The sequence below is a fragment of the Hyperolius riggenbachi genome, chromosome 11, assembly GCF_040937935.1.
Source record: "Hyperolius riggenbachi isolate aHypRig1 chromosome 11, aHypRig1.pri, whole genome shotgun sequence".
Classification (NCBI taxonomy): Eukaryota; Metazoa; Chordata; class Amphibia; order Anura; family Hyperoliidae; genus Hyperolius; species Hyperolius riggenbachi.
The window spans coordinates 101,347,560-101,361,347 of NC_090656.1; the positions used below are offsets into that span (position 1 = coordinate 101,347,560).

The following is a 13,788-nucleotide window of genomic DNA, read 5'->3' on the forward strand; positions in this document are numbered from 1 at the left end:
AATATAAATACATCATATAAATTAATATACGTTGAAATCTCAAAATATATATGAGGGGTCAGAGCACAGAATGCCACTACTATGATAATATATATATATATACACACACACTAACCATCTGGGAGATGGTTTGTTAGTTGAGTCTGTTTGTAATTTGAGTCTTTTGTTAAATGTGGTAGACCGTGGATAAGGGGGGGGGGGGGGAAGTAAAAAAAAGGGCACATATGACAAATGGACAAAAAGGGCGCCGCCATAAACTGCAATGCAAAATATCAGCTATTGGTAGTAGCCCGACAGGAAAAAAGGGCGCCCGAGAAATAGCGGATGCAGGGATCGTGTTAACAAAAGTTTTCGTTTACAGAATAAGGTTTGTTACAAATACTGTTTACAAGTTCGTTTTAACTTTGTGGTTTACTTATTTTTTTGTTTTTAAATTTCACTTATAAAAGCTTTTACTTATTTTTCCGTTTTTAAATTTCGCTTTCAGGGCTGTAACAAGTAAATTATCGTTGACACTTATTTTATCATTTAAAATTCGTTTTCATACGTATAATGCTTAACCACTTCAGGACCACAGTCTTTTCGCCCCTTAAGGACCAGAGCCTTTTTCTCCATTCAGACCACTGCAGCTTTCACGGTTTAATGCTCGGTCATACAACCTACCACCTAAATGAATTTTACCTCCTTTTCTTGTCACTAATACAGCTTTCTTTTGATGCTATTTGATTGCTCCTGCGAGTTTTACTTTTTATTATATTCATCAAAAAAGACATGAATTTTGGCAAAAAAATGATTTTTTTAACTTTCTGTGCTGACATTTTTCAAATAAAGTAAAATTTCTGTATACATGCAGCGCGAAAAATGTGGACAAACATGTTTTTGATAAAAAAAACCCCATTCAGTGTATATTTATTGGTTTGGGTAAAAGTTATAGCGTTTACAAACTATGGTGCCAAAAGTGAATTTTCCCATTTTCAAGCATCTCTGACTTTTCTGCGCACCTGTCAGGTTTCATGAGGGGCTAAAATTCCAGGATAGTACAAATACCCCCCAAATGACCCCATTTTGGAAAGAAGACATCCCAAAGTATTCAGTGAGAGGCATGGTGAGTTCATAGAAGATTTTATTTTTTGTCACAAGTTAGCGGAAAATGACACTTTCTGACAAAAAAAAGAAAAAAAAAAAGTTTCCATTTCTTCTAACTTGCAACAAAAAAAAATGAAATCTGCCACGGACTCACTATGCTCCTCTCTGAATACCTTGAAGTGTCTACTTTCCAAAATGGGGTCATTTGTGGGGTGTGTTCACTGTCCTGGCATTTTGGGGGGTGCCTAATTGTAAGCACCCCTGTAAAGCCTAAAGATGCTCATTGGACTTTTGGCCCCTTAGCGCAGTTAGGCTGCAAAAAAGTGCCACACATGTGGTATTGCCGTACTCAGGAGAAGTAGTATAATGTGTTTTGGGGTGTATTTTTACACATACCCATGCTGGGTGGGAGAAATATCTCCATAAATGACAATTGTTTTATTTTTTTTTACACACAATTGTCTATTTATAGAGATATTTCTGCCACTCAGCATGGGTATGTGGAAAAATACACCCCAAAACACATTATACTACTTCTCCTGAGTACGGCGATACCACATGTGTGGCACTTTTTTGCACCCTAACTGCGCTAAGGGGCCCAAAGTTCAATGAGTACCTTTAGGATTTCACAGGTCATTTTGAGAAATTTCGTTTCAAGACTACTCCTCGCGGTTTAGGGCCCCTAAAATGCCAGGACAGTATAGGAACCCCACAAATTACCCCATTTTAGAAAGAAGACACCCCAAGGTATTCCGTTAGGAGGATGGTGAGTTCATAGAAGATTTTTTTTTTTGTCACAAGTTAGCGGAAATTGATTTTAATTGTTTTTTTTCACAAAGTGTCATTTTCCGCTAACTTATGACAAAAAATAAAATCTTCTATGAACTCACCATACTCCTAACGGAATACCTTGGGGTGTCTTCTTTCTAAAATGGGGTCATTTGTGGGGTTCCTATACTGCCCTGGCATTTTAGGGGCCCTAAACCGTGAGGAGTAGTCTTGAAACCAAATGTCGCAAAATGACCTGTGAAATCCTAAAGGTACTCATTGGACTTTGGGCCTCTTAGCGCACTTAGGGTGCAAAAAAGTGCCACACATGTGGTACCGCCGTACTCAGGAGAAGTAGTATAATGTGTTTTGGGGTGTATTTTTACACATACCCATGCTGGGTGGGAGAAATATCTCTGTAAATGACAATTGTTTGATTTTTTTTTACACACAATTGTCCTTTTACAGAGAGATTTCTCCCACCCAGCATGGGTATGTGTAAAAATACACCCCAAAACACAATATACTACTTCTTCTGAGTACGGCGATACCACATGTGTGACACTTTTTTGCAACCTAGGTGCGCTAAGGGGCCTAACGTCCTATTCACAGGTCATTTTGAGGCCTTTGGATTCTAGACTACTGCTCACGGTTTAGGGCCCCTTAAATGCCAGGGCAGTATAGGAACCCCACAAGTGACCCCATTTTAGAAAGAAGACACCCCAAGGTATTCTGTTAGGAGTATGGTGAGTTCATAGAAGATTTTTTTTTGTCACAAGTTAGCGGAAAATGACACTTTGTGAAAAAAAAAACAATACATATCAATTTCCGCTAACTTGTGACAAAAAATAAAATCTTCTATGAACTCATCATACACCTAACAGAATACCTTGGGGTGTCTTCTTTCTAAAATGGGGTCACTTGTGGGGTTCCTATACTGCCCTGGCATTTTACGGGCCCAAAACTGTGAGTAGTCTGGAAACCAAATTTCTCAAAATGACTGATCAGGGGTATAAGCATCTGCAAATTTTGATGACAGGTGGTCTATGAGGGGGCAAATTTTGTGGAACCGGTCATAAGCAGGGTGGCCTCTTAGATGACAGGATGTTTTGGGCCTGATCTGATGGATAGGAGTGCTAGGGGGTGACAGGAGGTGATTGATGGGTGTCTCAGGGGGCGGTTAGAGGGGAAAATAGATGCAATCAATGCACTGGGGAGGTGATCGGAAGGGGGTCTGAGGGGGACCTGAGGGTTTGGCCGAGTGATCAGGAGCCCACACGGGGCAAATTAGGGCCTGATCTGATGGGTAGGTGTGCTAGGGGGTGACAGGAGGTGATTGATGGGTGTCTCAAGGTGTGATTAGAGGGGGGAAATAGATGCAAGCAATGCACTAGCGAGGTGATCAGGGCTGGGGTCTGAGGACGTTCTGAGGTGTGGGCGGGTGATTGGGTGCCCGCAAGGGGCAGATTAGGGTCTAATCTGATGGGTAACCGTGACAGGTGGTGATAGGGGGTGATTGATGGGTAATTAGTGGGTGTTTAGAGGAGAGAAGAGATGTAAACACTGCACTTGGGAGGTGATCTGATGTCGGATCTGCGGGCGATCTATTGGTGTGGGTGGGTGATCAGATTGCCCGCAAGGGGCAGGTTAGGGGCTGATTGATGGGTGGCAGTGACAGGGGGTGATTGATGGGTGGCAGTGACAGGGGGTGATTGATAGGTGATTGACAGGTGATCAGTGGGTTATTACAGGGAATAACAGATGTAAATATTGCACTGGCGAATTGATAAAGGGGGGTCTGAGGGCAATCTGAGCGTGTGGGCGGGTGATTGGGTGCCCGCAAGGGGTAGATTAGGGTCTAATCTGATGGGTAACAGTGACAGGTGGTGATAGGGGGTAATTGATAGGTGATTGATGGGTAATTAGTGGGTGTTTAGAGGAGAGAATAGATGTAAACAATGGATTTGGGAGGTGATCTGATGTCGGATCTGCGGGCGATCTATTGGTGTGGGTGGGTGATCAGATTGCCCGCAAGGGGCAGGTTAGGGGCTGATTGATGGGTGGCAGTGACAGGGGGTGATTGATGGGTGGCAGTGACAGGGGGTGATTGATAGGTGATTGACAGGAGATCAGTGGGTTATTACAGGGAATAACAGATGTAAATATTGCACTGGCGAATTGATAAAGGGGGGTTTGAGGGCAATCTGAGCGTGTGGGCGGGTGATTGGGTGCCCGCAAGGGGTAGATTAGGGTCTAATCTGATGGGTAACAGTGACAGGTGGTGATTGATAGGTGATTGATGGGTAATTAGTGGGTGTTTAGAGGAGAGAATAGATGTAAACAATGGATTTGGGAGGTGATCTGATGTCGGATCTGCGGGCGATCTATTGGTGTGGGTGGGTGATCAGATTGCCCGCAAGGGGCAGGTTAGGGGCTGATTGATGGGTAGCAGAGACAGGGGGTGATTGACTGGTGATTGACGGGTGATTGACGGGTGATTGACAGGTGATTGACAGGTGATCAGGGGGGATAGATGCATACAGTACACGGGGGGAGGGGTCGGGGGGGGGGGGGTCTGGGGAGAATCTGAGGGGTGGGGGGGTGATCAGGAGGGGGCAGTGGGCAGGGGGGGGGATAAAAAAAAAATAGCGTTGACAGATAGTGACAGGGAGTGATTGATGGGTGATTAGGGGGGTGACTGGGTGCAAACAGTGGTCTGGGGGGTGGGCAGGGGGGGGTCTGAGGGGTGCTGTGGGCGATCAGGGGGCAGGGGGGGTGAAATCAGTGTGCTTGGGTGCAGACTAGGGTGGCTGCAGCCTGCCCTGGTGGTCCCTCGGACACTGGGACCACCAGGGCAGGAGGCAGCCAGTATAATAGGCTTTGTATACATTACAAAGCCTATTATACTATTTCCATGCGGCGATCCGGGTGCTAGTAACCCGCCGGCGCTTCCGAACGGCCGGCGGGTTACTACGAGCGGTGGGCGGAGCCAGTCCCCGGCGGCTGATCGCGTCACGAATGACGCGATCGCCGCATAGCCACCCATGCAGCCGCCCCCGCCGATGGGCGTATTGCGGTCGTTTGGGCCCGGACTTTGCCGCCGCCCATCGGCTGGGGGCGGTCCTCAAGTGGTTAAATATCGGTTTCAACCTTGTTCTATTGGAAATATGTCGCTTTTGGTATTAACTTTGTTTTTTACACTTATAATGCGTTAATTATAGTTTTCTAATATATCGCTTTTAACATTACTGTTATTTTAAGATTTGTTAATGCGTACGTAATTGTAAGGTTATCTATTCCATTATATATATATATATATATACACCTTTTTCTATTTATAATATTATTAATGTGTACGTGGTTTTAACGCTATTTATTCTTTTACAAATATATAAATTATTCTATTCATGTTATTTATAGTGAAGTATTTTAAGGATTAAATATATTATTGTTTATATGTGTTTAAGGGTGTTTGTGCAGTGGGGAAGGTAAGGGTTAGGCATGACCAGGGGGATGGTTAGGGTTAGGCACGAATAGGGGGATAGTTAGGGTTAGGCACCACCAGGGAGGTGTTAGGATTATGCACCACCAGGGGGTTTTAGGGTTAGGCACCACCAGGGGGGTCTTAGGGTTAGGCACCACTAAGGGGGGTGGTTAGGGTAAGGCACCATCGGGGGGTCTTAGGGTTAGGCACCACCAAGGGAGTGGTTAGGGTTAGGCACCACGTTCAATTTTCCCATTTATTTGACCGAAACGATCGAATCAAATTAAAATTTCAAAGATTTTTTATTTTTTTCGATCAAGAAAAAAATATAGAATATATCTTTTTTTTTCAATAAAAATCTGATCTGACATGTTGGAAAAATCTTTATATTTGATATAATGGAATAATTAAACAAAATTATCTAATAAAAAAAAAAGAAAAATTTGTACCATGTAGGGGCACCATTAGCCTATCTAGATTGTAATACAGAGAGTTAGACAAACGGATGTATAGCTAGATACACGGTTCAATACATAACTGGGTAAACTGTATATGAATACTGTATATCCTCATGAATCTATTTTTATACAGATCTATCTATCTATCCATCTATCCATCTATCCATCTATCCATCTATCCATCTATCCATCCATCCATCTATCCATCTATCCATCCATCCATCTATCCATCCATCCATCTATCCATCTATCCATCCATCTATCCATCTATCCATCCATCCATCTATCTATATGCATATGTATATTCAAACTTTAGATAAATAAATGCTTACAATAAGCGTATGAAAGCTATGTTAACAATGGTGTGAACAACAACAACAAAAAAATCTAAAAATGAAAAAAGGCAGTCATCAAAAACTGGACACAAAGTTGAGTAAATATGGACCACCTCACATAGGGCCCTTTTCCACTAGCAATCGCTAGCGTTCACGCTGAACGCTAGCGATTGCTGAATCGCAATTACCGGCGATTCCCCGATGTTCGCGGCCGCGATTTTGCTATGCTATGCACTGCATAGCAAAATCGCGGCAAATATCGCTCCGCCGCGCGTTCGCGTTCCCGGCAAAAACGAATTGCGGTAGTGGAAATGACCTACCGCGATTCCTATGTTAAAAAGCAGCGGTTTGCGTTTTTGCGATTCAGCCAGCGCAAACGCGCTGGTGGAAAAGGGCCCAAAGTCAGCACTCCTGACCTCAGGGCTGCCCCATAGTGCTGCAGTATACTGTATGGTAACTAAGCAGGCAAAACACACAAATGTCTGGGTAGAAAACCATCCTCTCTCATAGGAATCCTATGTAGGGTGTCTAGTAAGGTGAGATCTGAAGAGACTGATTGTGGAAACCTGCAGGTTAGCTTATAGAAGAATAAGACACATTGTTTAACTAGTAACACTGATACAGAAATGCAGACACCATAAAATGCTATTATGCTACACAGAGATTTAATAGCCAACTCTCCAGGAACTTATCCTACCCCACCCCTCTTTACTGCACATCTCCTTCATAAATCACATCCACTATGGGCGCAGCACATCTAAAGGAACTCCATATCTGTTGAGTTTCTCTGTGCAGAAAATACACAGGCCCTTCTCACAGAAGTTTCATTTACAAAATATGAATGTGTGGAAGGTTGTATTCTCTCCATACATGCACATCAGTCCAGCTCAGTATTTTTCCATAGTCTGGAAGCATTATTTGCGTTAGCACAGTGATCCTAGTGTCTGGTGATTGTACCACAGAATATCTGGGTTAAATTAATAAACCTGATCCCCTGCTTCAAGAATGGGACATCTGAGAACCTCATCAGACCCTCATAGGTTTCTGCATGCTAAAGAATGAAGGGTCAAGGTTGACCTCATTACGTCATACACAGGCTTAGCAGCAGCTATGTCCCAGATGGATCTAACCAACACAGAATGTATCTTTAAGTGACTCTGAAGTTGAAAAATATATAAATCAAAAAGTAATAAAGTGAACCTACAGACTAAAAATTTACTCAGCAGCACTGAAAAGGCTTGGTGTGTCTAACAGTTTCACAGCATCAGAACTTTGTTTTTCTTACCCACGCCTCATTTTTAGCTGCCCAGAAGAAAACTGCCCAGGCATTTTCCCCCTGATGCTGTGCAAAGCATGATGGGATTTCTGATGTTGTTGTTCTCCTTCTGCTGTTTTGGCGCAAATTAGTTTTATTTCTATTTTGAATTTGAGATTTGAAGCCTAGCGCTCGCAGCTGGGAGGGTTTATCAGGACACAGGACAGTTTGAACTGTGTCTCATGCTCCCTGTCACCTTCTTTCAACCAAAAAGATGGCTGCCCAAATGAAAAAGATGGCTGCCCCCATGAAATCACAAACATTTGCGGAACTGAGCGGCAGTAGGAGCAGAGGGGTCCGCTGCGGCTCATCGCTGGAGCGTGGAAGGTGAGTAATGGCTGACTAAAGGGGGGACACTATGCCCAGCAAGACACTGCAGGGATCTGGCTGCCTTAACACCTGAAACGTGCCCCCCCCCTCCCACCTTTCAGCAAAAATGCTTGGACATTAAATAAGTTATTAAGGAAAGGGAGGTGCTGAAGGGGGTGTGGCTAGGAAACAGCAAAAATCTATTAAGCCTTCGCACTCTAGCATGCAAATGTTCAAACAAATGCACCCACAGATTCACTCATCCAGGCACAACTGTTATCCCTACAGCTAAGTTAAAAGCCAGGGTTTTAGTTCACAGAAGAATGCATTCTTATGCTTAGTCACCTATACTGCACAGAAGTACCCAGGTAAACATAGGTGTCCTAACTCTGGCCCTGTAACATGCATAGTGCAAACATGCAAACACATTCATTGCATCAAACCTATCAATGGATTAGGAGCACACATCCTGACGTCCTCTCCTGGGACAGACGGTGCATCTTACCAATCGCACAAGGGAGCTAACGTTATGTACAGGTATGCTGTACAGACACTGTGTAATGTCAATGGAAGATGGGGTGGCGCAAAGGTGAGCAGCTTCCTGAAGCCAGGTAAATACAAGCATAATGACTCGCTTATCACTTTAGCAATCCAGCAGGACGTTGGGTGGCAGCTTTACATATGCTAGATTCTCAGCTGAGACATGGCACAACTTTCTCAGGCATAGATTACATCTCATCTGTATGAGGCTTTATTCTATGCAGACTTAGTTATTCACAGAGATGTGTTACCCGCACAGAGATGTGCAAGCTGCCCATACACATATAGATTTCCACCCAATGCTCCAAAATGATTCATTTCTTTCTGAAAGGAACCAATTCTGAAGGAATCATTTCCTACCATGCATACACAGCACACGGATTCTTATGCCAGCAGGCAATCTACTGAACATTGATCAAACCCAGGGGCAGGCCCGGATTTACATCACAGGAACCTATAGGCGCAGATGTCCAAGCACCCTAGACTTCGCCCTCCATGAACCTACAAACCCCCGTCAAACCGCACCACAATGTGCTGGCTGGGCCAGCTGTCACTTTTCCCTTACTTCCCTGGCTCATCATTGGTAGCTACAGGTGCCAGAATTCTGATTATTAGGTGATCTGCAGTATCACCTATAATGCAGATATATACCTGATTATATGGTAATCTGCAGAATCACCTATAATGCAGGTATATCAGACAGCTGATGTGACCGCAATAGCAAGTATAGTGATATTATATTGGTGCAACAGTAGTACTGATAGGTTTAGCTATACCTCACCAGAGGAGCTGGTGGGTACTAACAGTACAGCGCCCCTCACCAGAGTCAAGGGCCCTCTGGTGAGAGTAGAGTGGTTAGACTAATCGGGTAGGCAACAGACAGACAGATGCAGTACAAAATCAGAAGGCAGAGACAAGAAGGTTTAAACAGGCAGAGTCGGCAGCAAGATCAGATGGGCAGAGGTACAGAATCACTGAGCAGAAGTGTAGTCAGATCGAGCCAGAGTCATGCACAGATAATAACACAGTAATGAAATAATCTTAAAGCTATCAAACAATTCCTATCTTGTGTGAAATCCCCGGTTTCCTCCCGGATCTAAGCACACTGGAACTATCTAAGGTCTGAGCGCTAACACCAAGTATTCGCAACAGCAGACAAGTTGGGAGTGATTCAGCTTGGCTTATGAAGCAGAGGAGACCCCTCCGTCACGCCTACTCCTCTCAGCCAATGAGGAGCTGTGAGTGTGTCCTCTGACGTCAGCCGACCGGCCGGTCAGCTGACGCACCTCCTCCCCGCATAAAGGTCCTTTCTGTGTGCGTACGCACGCGATAAGGCAACCTTATGTGCAACTGACAAACCCGTCCTCGGCGTGCTAAACGCCCGAGGCACGGATAGATTGCTAGGCAGAGAGCTGGAGGCAGCTGCAGTGGTAGCGCTGTTCACCGCAACTGCTTCTCCAACGTTTGTTACAGTGCCCTTTAGTATTAGGTAGCCAGAGGAACCTCAGTCAGGACTCTGCATAAAGAAGGAGGGAGGGAGCCACCTCTCCAACATCAGGCGCCTGTAGGCACGTGCCTACAGTGCCTTATGGTTAATCCGGCCCTGCCCAGGGGTGTAACTAACTAGAGGGGAGCAGCCCCAATGCCCGCAGGGGGGCCCAGAGCTGTAAGGGGCCCCAACTGATACTTCACCAACTCTTATAAAGGGTTCCATGCTTCAGGACAGGTGGTTTTGTGGTTATACTCAGGGTTGCTCGTAAACTACGCCAGCGCGAATCTACACGTCGTAGTACGCAACTACGCATCATAGTTCGTAGACGAAGTTTAAGAACTACACGTACGCATTTCCGCGTAGTCGAAGTCCCGCTATGCAAAGCTTCGCCTGCTACGCGTAGTTGACGTATGTATTGCGAAGTTAACTACGCGTGCGGTAACTGCATCTATATGGATTATTGCGCATGCGCAGAAATATTATTGGCCTTTTATACGCATACAATTCCGCTTTGGAAGGTGGAATGTACGCTTATATTAGTTTATATTTGCAAATAGGTTGAAGATTATTACGGAAATTTTTCTGCATAAGGGCATAAGCGGTCGCATCAACTACACTTCGCATTATGCGAAGCTTACGTAATTTGACACGTAGTCTACAAAATGCAAACGTAGTGAAGATTGTGATTACATAGCCGTAGATTGCGAAGCGTATTTGTGTAAAAATACGCGTAGTTCCAGCGTAGCAAAGTTGGCTGACTACGACCATCCCTGGTTATACTTGCTATGGGTGTGAAGATTATGATGTCCACAATTGTTTTATCGCTGTGAGGGTTAACTTACCAAGGGAAAGGATGAAAACATTGGGGGGCCTCATCAAAGGTTTGCAGGGGGGAGGGGCATGATTTGTAGTTATGCCACTGATCAAACCGCAACTGCCCAATGCCATGTAACACTATGGGTCATTGATCTACCAGTGCACTTGCCCCATCCCCAAGCAACCTAGATTTTCAATTCAGTCTGATCAATATTTTCAAACTATTTTTGGTCAAACTCGATAAAAAGTTGATTAATTGGACATTGAGGCCACGTTCACATCATAAAACGCAGATGGCCATGTGTTCGGAACGCAACACATACGAACGCACGATATCTGCGTTTCTATGCATTGCGTGGCTGATCCCATTCACTGGTAAAAAATGCGTGCAGCATGCGTTCGCGGACCGCACTGTTCCAGAATGCTTGTGTTGTGAACATCAGACAGTGCAGTCTATGCACTTTCTGATGCTGTGTGTGTCAGCCTCCTGCACACGTTGCCAAAATCCGGACGGCAACGGATGCAGTGTGAACGGGACCTTAAGGGAATCGATCCCCATCCAATTTGATCATGGTTTGGTGACCAAATCTGCACAAGATTGAATGGGAAAATCAATGCATGTATGTGCACCTTAAGATTAGTAACCTTCTAAGATTTGGCCTGCAGTTTAGATCTGTGCTGGTAGCACACCAAATGGATTCGTAGAACACTTTATCCTATGATGTGACATGTGTTGGCAAACACAGCTGAAATAATTTGAAAAGGTCCCACAATTCTGTTCTATTGAGTGTAAGCAAGGTCACAAGGGTCACGCGGAGCACATGGTTAATGTCATTTTTCAAAGTTGATTTATTGTTTAAATTCAGAGATGGTGAATAAACTGCTTAAAAAAAAAACAAAAACAAAAAACACTGTACTTAAAGAGAAACTCCGACCAAAAATTGAACTTTATCCCAATCAGTAGCTGATACCCCCTTTTACATGAGAAATCTATTCCTTTTCACAAACAGAGCATCAGGGGGCGCTGTATGACTGATATTGTGGAGAAACCCCTCCCACAAGAAAAGTACGTACTTTTTTTGGCAGTTTCCTGTCTGTGAACCTTGTTGCATTGTGGGAAACAGCTTTTACAGCTGTTTCCAACTGTCAAAAACCATGCAGCAGCTACATCACCTGCCAGCACTAAAATGTTGAAAAACAAAAGATGTGCAATCTTGAGCTAACGCAGGTGAGAGGTCAAAGTGGACCGCAGACTGATCACACACTGGCAGCTCCTCAAACACTCGGCTGTGAGCGGACTACTGGAAAAGGAAGCAAAAGACAGGAGGAGCGCTCCGTAGTGTGATATCGTTTAATAAAATAAAAACTGCGCAATAAAAGATACACTTACTAGATGTGTATGAACAGTAGGCATTTAAAATTGGCATATAGCCCAGAAAAAAGGACATCCCCTCTTGGGAGCGAAACCTGAAGCTGCAGTGGCCAGCGGCAGCAAGGATCCAGATGGTAAATGGATGACAGGTGTCCCTTCGGGGTGACTGTGTGCAGGTTACGTCAAGACGCGTTTCGGCGTATCCACGCCTTCGTCAGTTAACGTCTGACGAACGTTAACTGATGCCCATAGGAAATGTTAAAAACATTAAGTTATTCATGTGTAAAAATATATATATAAATGTATTATAAGCTGGCATTTTTTACACCAAGCATTTAATATAATTGTCTTTACTCCATGTGTTCACTGGTATAAAATTGTGGTCATCACGTCACCAGATACCGTATTGCAATTTCTGTTTGTTCCACACTATTGACTTACCATGTAGCCACACTCATCCTTCTGATTGCTATTTTTTTTTGTCATTCTTTCAGTGTATCACTCCTGTTATCTATTGCCTGATGAAGCGGGATTTTGCCTGCGAAACGCGTTGCAACTTTTTTTGGGAGTATTTAAATAAATTGTTACTGCTTTATACTAACAGTACATGTGTCTGTTTGAGGCTGGCTGGTCCACCACCGCAGCCTTAATATTTTAAACGTTTTTATTGATTTTTATCCTACTGGCGCCTCTGTACTTCCTTGCATAGATTGTTGTTTAGTCGCTATTCAGTTGTGTCCGACTCTTTTAAACCCCATGGACCACAGCATGCCAGGCTCCTCTGTTCTCTACTGCCTTTCAAAGCTTGTCGGAGCTCATGTTTATTGCTTCCATGATACTATATAGCCATCTCTTTCTCTGCTGTCCCCTCCTCCTTTTGCCCTTGATATTTCCCAGCATCAGGGTCTTCTCCACTGAATCCTGCCTTCTCATAATCGCCCTTAGGCCTGGTTCAGATTAGTGTTTTTTTGCGGATCAGAACTGGACCGTATACTGAAAGAAAGCAATGGATGCGAACAGATCCAATGTTAATCTATGGGACCGTACACATCCGTCCGGATACGTGACCGTTACCGGATATGTGACTCCCCGGATCGAAAAAATGCTGCAGGCCCTAATTTTCTGGACTGTTGCTCCCTGCGGACCTGAAACAGAAGGTTTTGCAGGGCAATAGGAACCAATAGAAAATGGAACTTAACAACACACTGGCTATCAAAACGAACCTTTCTAGCCGCTTCCTGTGTACTATCTATGGTACAGTGGCCGGGCCGAGACAAGGTCCGCCACCAACAGAGGCTGAGGTGACCAAGTGCGCACCCCCCCTGATGGGTGTGGCCATGAAAAGATGTGGGTGGAGCTAATTGTAATGTAACAGTGTAACGCAAAGACAGTGGGCCCTAGTTTTCTCCCAAAACACAGGCAACGGACCCTAAAGTTAATTACATAATGTGTCCCCCCCCCACCTACAAACAAGGGACAGGAAAGCAGGCAGAACCCTTCAGTCAGCAAGACATGTAATACGGGAGCTTTTCACCAGAAAATACATATAATGCGGTAGCGTTTTCCCAGACAATTCACATAATGGAGCAGTGTTTCCCCAGACAATTCACATAACGCAGCTTTTCCCAAGACAATTCACATCATGGTGCAGCATTTCCGCTGACAATTCACATAATGGCGCACCGTTTCCCCCGACAATTCACATAATGGCTCAGAGTTTTCCCAGACAATTCACATAATGGTGCAGCTTTTCCCCAGACAATTCACATAATGGTACAGCGTTTCCCCAGCCAATTCACATAATAACGCAGCT

At 44.3% G+C, this 13,788-nt stretch overlaps 2 protein-coding genes across 2 annotated transcripts in view; one reads left to right on the forward strand and one right to left on the reverse strand.

Moving 5' to 3' along the window:
• ANO3 (anoctamin 3) overlaps nt 1-13,788 on the reverse strand; it is a 522,514-nt gene that overhangs the window by 107,879 nt on the left and 400,847 nt on the right. The gene's annotated exons all lie outside the window — the stretch shown is intronic.
• The window catches only part of MUC15 (mucin 15, cell surface associated), a 51,458-nt gene that overhangs the window by 263 nt on the left and 37,407 nt on the right, over nt 1-13,788 (forward strand). The gene's annotated exons all lie outside the window — the stretch shown is intronic.